The sequence below is a fragment of the Acomys minous genome (genome assembly GCF_964271855.1).
Source record: "Acomys minous genome assembly, chromosome: 10".
Taxonomy (NCBI): Eukaryota; Metazoa; Chordata; class Mammalia; order Rodentia; family Muridae; genus Acomys; species Acomys minous.
The window spans coordinates 32,276,381-32,283,659 of record NC_140491.1 but is presented as its reverse complement, the minus strand read 5'-3'; the positions used below and the strand labels follow the sequence as shown (position 1 = coordinate 32,283,659).

The window sequence follows — 7,279 nt, the reverse complement described above, 5'->3', positions numbered from 1 at the left end:
CATTCTTTCCACTCTTCGCTGTGTTTGTTGAGTGACAAGCCAGACAAGGCTATGAGGACCGTAATTCAAATGGCAGGAGAGCTTGCTCCTTGAGACTCAGTTTCCCTTTCTGTCAAGCAGGCCTGTCTCTGGATCTCAGAGCTTTAGAAGCCAGTATTTTAGGTTTGGGATGATACTGAGCACAGCTGAGCAGAGTTCACTTGGGCGCTGACCCCGGAGGCGAAACCAGGTCAACGCAGGGTCCCGGACCCGCTGCCCCGCCCAGCCTCTCTTTGTTCCTCCCGGTCCCGCCCCCTCCACGCAGCTTCTTCGCTATTGGCTAGAGGGCGGGTTCTAGCTGCTCCAGGGGCGGAGTTCTGTCGACGGGCGGGGCCCTGGCGCGCCTGCGCAGAGTCCTCGGGCCACAGCTCCAACTGGCAGTGTCTCTGTGCCTGGCCCTGACTGCGAGAAGGCTGAGCAGCGCAGGGCCCCGCCCCGGGCTCCATTGTTGAGGTTGCGGGCGCTCCGCGGGCTGCGCTCCTCTCGGCCATCCTGCGGGCAAGAGCCATTGGATACTGAGGTGAGGCGGCTGCGGCGGCTGCGGCGGCTTGGAACCCGGGAGCGGGGGCCAGGTGTTCCACAGTGTCCCCCGGCAAGGTCCCTAGGCAGGGTGCCCTGGGCCAGGCAGGGTCCCCAGACAGAGGTGGCCAGGGTCTCCACGGCCGGCTAGGGTCCCTGAGGCCCTTTAGGGTGCTAGGCAGGGCTGACCAGGGACTCCTGGCAGGGCAGTGTCTCCGGACAGGGCAGGGTCCCTATTCAGGTCTGGACAGTGTCTCCAGGATTAAGTTGGATGCCTGGACAGGTCAGAGTCCCCAGGGCCAGGTAGGTTCCCCCGAGGCCCTGCAGGGTTCTCAGACAAGACTTGGCAGAGCCCAGAGCCGGAGGGCAGGGATGGGTTTGCAGGAACTGTACGAAAATCCCGGCATAGGTGACCCAAAGGGCAGACCACATCTTAGGACACACAGGACAGTCGTTAAGACTGAACTGTGGTCCCCCGCTCGCAGTCGGCGGAAGCCGGTCAGAGCGTGCGCTGCCGGGGTTAGTGCCCTCCGCCTTGTGCTTTGGAGGGACAGAAACCTCGAGGGGACCGGCACCGATGGACCGAACACTAACGAGTCCGTGCGCCCTTGGCATTGTCTCGCCGCCGGGTGGCACCCAGGGCTCTGCGCCTCCAGGTCCTGGTCACCCTACGGATGGGCTCTTTCTACACACACACACACACACACACACACACACACACACACACACACACACACACACACACACACACCCTTGGGTGTAGCTAGTTGACTGTCACTGAGAGGGACTTGGGGGATCCTTCTGGGAGGCCGCCTTCCTGGTCCCCTATGTGATGTGGATGGCTCCGGAGGTAACTACGTGGACCCAGTGTGTGGGGAAGCTTAAAGGTGGGAAGGCTGTTTCTGTCTCTGTATTGGTACGATTTTGTGTGCCACCAAGGGTGACAGCGTGGACACACACGCGTGGGATCCTGGCTCCCCTCGAGAGAGAGTGTGTGTGTGTGTGGGGGGTTCTGCCCTGTGCCCCATGGCTTGTCGACTTTAGGCTTTGCCCTCTTTGAGCCGGCCCCGCGACTTGGATGTACATTGAGCACGGGTCTTGTGGTTAAATGAGCGAAGCCCTGGGTGTGCTGGGGGCAGCTGGCCTAAGGTGGACCGAGTGCCACCGGCTCTTCGAAGTATTGGTATTGTCCTTGCTTAGTGAGCTGAAGCGCAGAGGGGGGTGGCGGGCTCTGGAATAGCCTGCCTACTGGTGTGCCCCTCACCCTGCGGGTCTTTGGGGAGAGTGGGGCTGTCATTGTCCTGGGAGCTTCGAGTCCCAGCCACCGACTCCAACCCTAGGCCTGGTGCTGATGGGAAGGAGTAGAGTCTTCTCTGCCCTCTGCTTCTTGATTTCTTCCGTTGGGAAGGAAAAAAAAATATCTGGAAAGACAGAGTTGACTTTGTAGCTCCCAGCCAGCGCCTGGCAAGTGAAGGAAACTCTCCCAAGAACTTGGCCGGCTGCAGAATGCGTTTGAATCAAGAAAATCCACACCCAGGGAATCAAGCCAAAGCAGTTAGAGTTGGAGATCAGATTTATGAAGGCGGCCCTGGGGTGAGGTCCAGTGAGGGGACCTGATGCTGCCCCTCAGGCTGGGCCCTCCTCGGCTGCTAAGTAAAGTGGAAGCCATTCATTCGTTACTGCTTCTTTGAGCATTTTAAAATTCACTTGTCATGTCTCAGGGATGGTGTGTGTGTGTGTGTGTGTGTGTGTGTGTGTGTGTGTGTGTGTGTGTATGTGCCATGTGTTGTAGGACAGGGGGGTTTTGTGTGTGTGTGTGTGTGTGTGTGTGTGTGTGTGTGTGTGTTGTATGAAATCAGGACAGGGGGGTTTTGTGTGTGGGTGGGGGGGAGGTCAGGCTGCAATTGGAGCAAGGAGTTTCAAAATGCAACCTACAGTTTGTCCTAAAAGAGAGCCTGCGTCTGACAGCAGGGATGCCCTACAGAACCAAGCTGGGAGCCATCCTCGTCCTGCTTTAAGATCCACATTTAATCTCTGCCCTTCCACCATCTCAGCTCTGGCAAGCCTCTGCCTTGTCTCTCTGAGTCTTCTTGTGTTAGTCCTATCCTTCAGGACTTACCTTATAAACTTCAGGGGCATAGTGAGTTTGGGCCCAAAGTAGTTCCCTATCATGGCTTGAAAAAATGCTCTGATAGACACAGAGCCAGTCCGTACCCAGAACAGGCAGGAGGTGGGGCCGAAGGAGAGGCCTTTGTCTACACCACGAACCCAGGTATTTCCGTGTTGTTTTAAAGCCTTGACTCTCCAAAGTCATTAATTTTCCCCCCTGTCTGAACGGGGTTTGTTTTATGGTGTAGAGCACTTGAACAGAGTTTATTGAGTCTAATTTTGGCCCTGAAGTTGATTTACTGTCTGTTCCTGGGTAGTTTCTTCTCTAGGTTTTAGCCTTCTCACCTTTGAGGGTCTTAAACTAGACAATTTTAAAGAACATTCTTGGCCCTAAACCCTTCATTCTTTTAACCAAATATAGCAAGGGAAGTTGGCCTACGGCAAAGGTATAAATGAAGATATTTGAAAAATGCAGTCTAAAGAGCAAGTTGCTTCCTTGCTTTTTGGTTTCTTTTCACAAAGGTTGCGCAAAGCCTGAGAGATGGTTCATCGAGGGTGCTGGCTGCTCTTGCAGGGAACCTGGGTTTGAGTCCCTACACCCACATGGCCCAGATCCAGGGCATCTGACGCCATCTCTGGCCTCAGTAGGCACCGCTTGCATGTGGGACACAGACACATGGAGGCAAAACCCAGAAACGTTAAGTAAAAATAAACAAAAGCAGTTAAATTTTTTAAAGTTTGGGTAGATAATCAGTGCGTAGGACAAATGTCTGTGGTAGAAGCTTGCACTTTTGGTGTCGTCTTGTACGCTTTTATAAAAATTAGAGTTAAAATTTGTTTTGGGAGCTTTTAAAAGATTTACTCTCTCTCTCTCTCTCTCTCTCTCTCTCTCTCTCTCTCTCTCTCTCTCTCTCTGTGTGTGTGTGTGTGTGTGTACATACACACATGATGGAATGATTTTGGAGATCAGAAAAGGGCATTGGAGCCCCTGGATCTGGAGTTGCAGGCAGATGCGAGCAAGCCCCTTGATGTAGGTGCTGAGACCCAAAGGGCCAGAGCAGCAAGCATCCTTGACCATGAGCTGTCTCTCTCAGCCCTTTGCAGCACTCTTACCCACAAAGCATCACTCCAGCCCTTCTCGAACCCTTTATAATTGTGCTCTGTTTGCATCTCCACTGTGTCACATTCCTTCCTTGATGAAGTCATTGGGTACAGATCTGTTTTCAAGAGCATCTGTCGGTCTGTTGTCACACGGAGCCTGCCAATTGTGTGCATTCCCCGGTCGCAGCCTATAGCCAGGATTTTATTTGGGAGACTGCGAAACGAATGGAATTTTGAGAGCCTCCTGAGTATGGTGTCCTGGGCTCTGTCTAAATATTGAAAGCCTCGTTTGAGCTTAGTGCGTGTAAAAAGGGATGTCACACATTAAGGGGTTGGTAGAGAAGTTCAGTCCCGAGGAGCAGAAATCGACCCTCTGGTGCTGGTCCGTGCGTCTTTGTGGTGAAGTGGGAATTCAGTGGGCAGAGTTTCTTCTGGCCGGGTGTCCGTCTGCAGAAAGGACACAGTTCTCTCTGCTATTTAGATAATGACAGGGATTGAAAATAGAGGGTGGAAATTCTGTCTAGGGGTGATGCTCCTCACTGCAACGTTTACTCAGGATATACCTCCCCCCTTTTAATTTGAATTTCTTTCCCTCTGTTCAGTACTCCACGTGATTTTCTGTGTTGGGGAAGTTTACTTTATGAGGCACCTTTAAAACTCTACTGGATTTTTCTCTGTGATTTTATTCCCTTTCTGTCTTTCTTTCCTTTCCTCTTTCTTTCTTTCTTTTGTTCTTTCTATATTTTACTTGAACTCCAGCTTGCTCAGGTTCATTGCAATGGGTATTTTTCATTTGTAGCTGCCTTGATTTCAGTCCAGATGAAGCAACAGGGGTCTCTGTGGTAAGACTGCCCAGGGACAGGGGTAGATCTCAACAGTTTCGGTATTGTCCCCTTTCCCGTGTTCACCCACCACTGCACAAGTCAGGTTGGTTAGGTGCCATCTGTCTGCACAGTGTCTTGGAGATTACTGTGGCCACCATGAGAGTTTTCAGCCATGATGTCACTTTCCTTATTCTGGAGTTTGATACCTCTGTAAGTCACCATGTGGTCCTCACATAACAGCGAAGGGGTGATTTTTCACAGACTGTCTGTCTACGTCTATGGTGTCACTACCATCCAGGGTTTCCCAGGACGCCTTTTCCACTCTCAGGTTCCTATGTCTGTTATTGCAATTGGGCGCAGAACCTTCCTGTGTGTTGACAGGATGGAGCTATCAGTGGCGTTAAAGGTTGCTTCCTATAGTTCCCCAGGAGGGGACTTGACTTAGGGTTTGGCTTTTTAAGTCAGGTTCTCTCAGCTTAAGAGCTGTGATATCTGCACAGATGCATTAGTTCTCAGTAATATGATGATGATGGTGGTGGTGGTGGTGATGATGCAATTACAAATATAAAGGCTTTACTTTAAAGTTAAAAAATACTATATTGCCGAAGTTATAAAACAATGCTGCATTAAGGATTGAGTTTCTTTGCTTTTCTATGCACATGCAGTGTCCTGCATGTGGTTTCAGGGCACTTAACTTAGCATTGTTTTACATCCTGAATGATCAGTATAGTTTGATGGGCATTTTGGGGGGAATCAACACATGTGAATTCCAGTTTTATATGGTTTATATGAAAACGAGTGTGACTGAGAGAGAGAGAGAGAGAGAGAGACAGAGACAGAGACAGAGAGACAGAGGTGGGGGGGGGGGCTGAGCTCCTGATGGTTTCTGTAACATTCAGAGCCACAAGCAACTCCCTTTAATAACTGGTTTCTTTCTTCATGGTTTGGCTCCTGAAGGCCCTGACTGGAGACTGGGGAAGGCAAAGGTCAGGGCAGTCAGAGATCAAGGCCAGGAAAGCAGCAACTCGTTGCAACTCAGTATCCCACTATGGGGGAACAAGTGTTGGGGAGAGCCCAGCTCTTGCAGCAGGAGGTTTCTTGGATCTTCTTGTCCCTCGCCATTTTGGAAGCTATGCGTGTCTCAGGCCCAGCTGTCAGTCCGGCCCCCATCCCCTCATTAACTCCTACTGAATATTTTGTTGCTCTAATGTTGCAACAGGAGAACACAGAGACTCATAAATTCAGCAGTGGGCCCCTCAAAGAATGTCTGTTTAAAACTACAAATATTAATATGCACCATCCTATGTGGCATTGTCAGACATACAGAATTCCTGTGGTGTGGGAAAGCGCAGTGCTGTGACCAGTGATTCAGCTAGGAAGAGCGAAGCTCAGTCCAGCAGGAGAGCAGACACAGCTTGAGTTCCCTATGGGGGTTTTGATGCTTGAATTTCCTGTAACGCTGCTATTGCTGGACTTAGAAGGTAAAGGAAAGGCAGTGCATTGTGGGAAACTTAAATTTTGTAGTGTTCTGGGAAAATTAGAAAATCTTGAAATCGGTGACTGTAATCAAACTGGCATCTGTTGTTATGGATGGGATATGGCCATCCCACTCTTCTTTTGTGGTGTGGTGTGTGTGTGTGTGTGTGTGTGTGTGTGTGTGTGTGTGTGTGTGTGACTGAACTCAGGACAGTGATGGTGTACACCTTAAATCCCAGCAACTAAGGACCACCATATACTCTGAAAGGTCCTTCTTTCCTTCTTTCCTTCCTTCCTTCCTTCCTTCCTTTCTTTTCTTTGCTGCCATGTGTGACCCTCAGACAAAGCTGTATGATATCCCATATGCATGTTGCTTCTCTACCAAGGGAAAGTTCCAAAGTCAATTTGAAGGCTGATGTGTAAAATTGACCACCAAGATTATTGAGGAAGAGCCAGTTTGCCATGTAATGTGACAGTCACAGTTTCCAGAGTTTGGGCCTGAGTGTTTCTGGCGGGTCAGTCATTCTACTCACCGAAGTCACCTGGTCCTCTTATTGCAACATCCTGTGAGGGTGCTTTATTACTCTTCATTCATGGACACCAACACTTGAAGCAAATTGTCAGGGATACGAAGGTTCCATTGTATTTGTATGTATGAGCGCATGTGTAGTATGTGTGTAGTGTGTGTTTGTATCTGAGTGTGTGTGTGTGTGTGTATCTGTGTGTGTGCATGAACGTGCACACAGAAGACAACTTTCAGGAATTCAGGAGTTGTTATGCCCTTTCCACATTGGGATGTAAGGACCAAATTCAGGATGTTGGCTCTTGTGGCAAACTCTTTACTTGGGAGGCAGAGGCAGGATGTCATGAGTTCCAGGCCAGCCTAGGCTACATTGGGAGTCTGAAGCCAGGTTGCATAGGGGAGACCCCACTTCAAAAACAAAGACATATTGTTCTGACTCTCTGTGGAAGTTTGCTGTGGGGGGGACAGGTCAGCTGCATGCAATTTGTTTTGGAGCACAGAAGTGGCCTGCTGAGATCAGAGTTTTGCCAAGAAGTCCTTAGAGATTCTGCTGGTGGAAGAAATACCCAGGTGGGGAATTTGAGACGTTGCCTTCTCGAGGTTTAGATGGAGGAGCCCTTGTTTCTCAGCTGAGTCAGCTCAGCTGTCAGTCACATACCAAGCGTTAGCACATCCACTGTTTCAAGGT

The 7,279-nt window shown here is 50.3% G+C and overlaps 1 protein-coding gene across 2 annotated transcripts in view; it reads left to right on the top strand.

The window, feature by feature from the left end:
• Positions 1 to 411: 411 nt before the first annotated feature.
• AFAP1 (actin filament associated protein 1) overlaps positions 412 to 7,279 on the top strand; it is a 115,400-nt gene continuing 108,532 nt past the window's right edge. Inside the window, exon 1 of one of the 2 annotated variants that reach the window (XM_084797467.1) lies at positions 412 to 559. The gene's annotated coding sequence lies outside the window, so the exon portion shown is untranslated. The remainder of the gene's footprint in view (positions 560 to 7,279) is intronic. The other variant, XM_084797468.1, reaches the window with a different exon arrangement.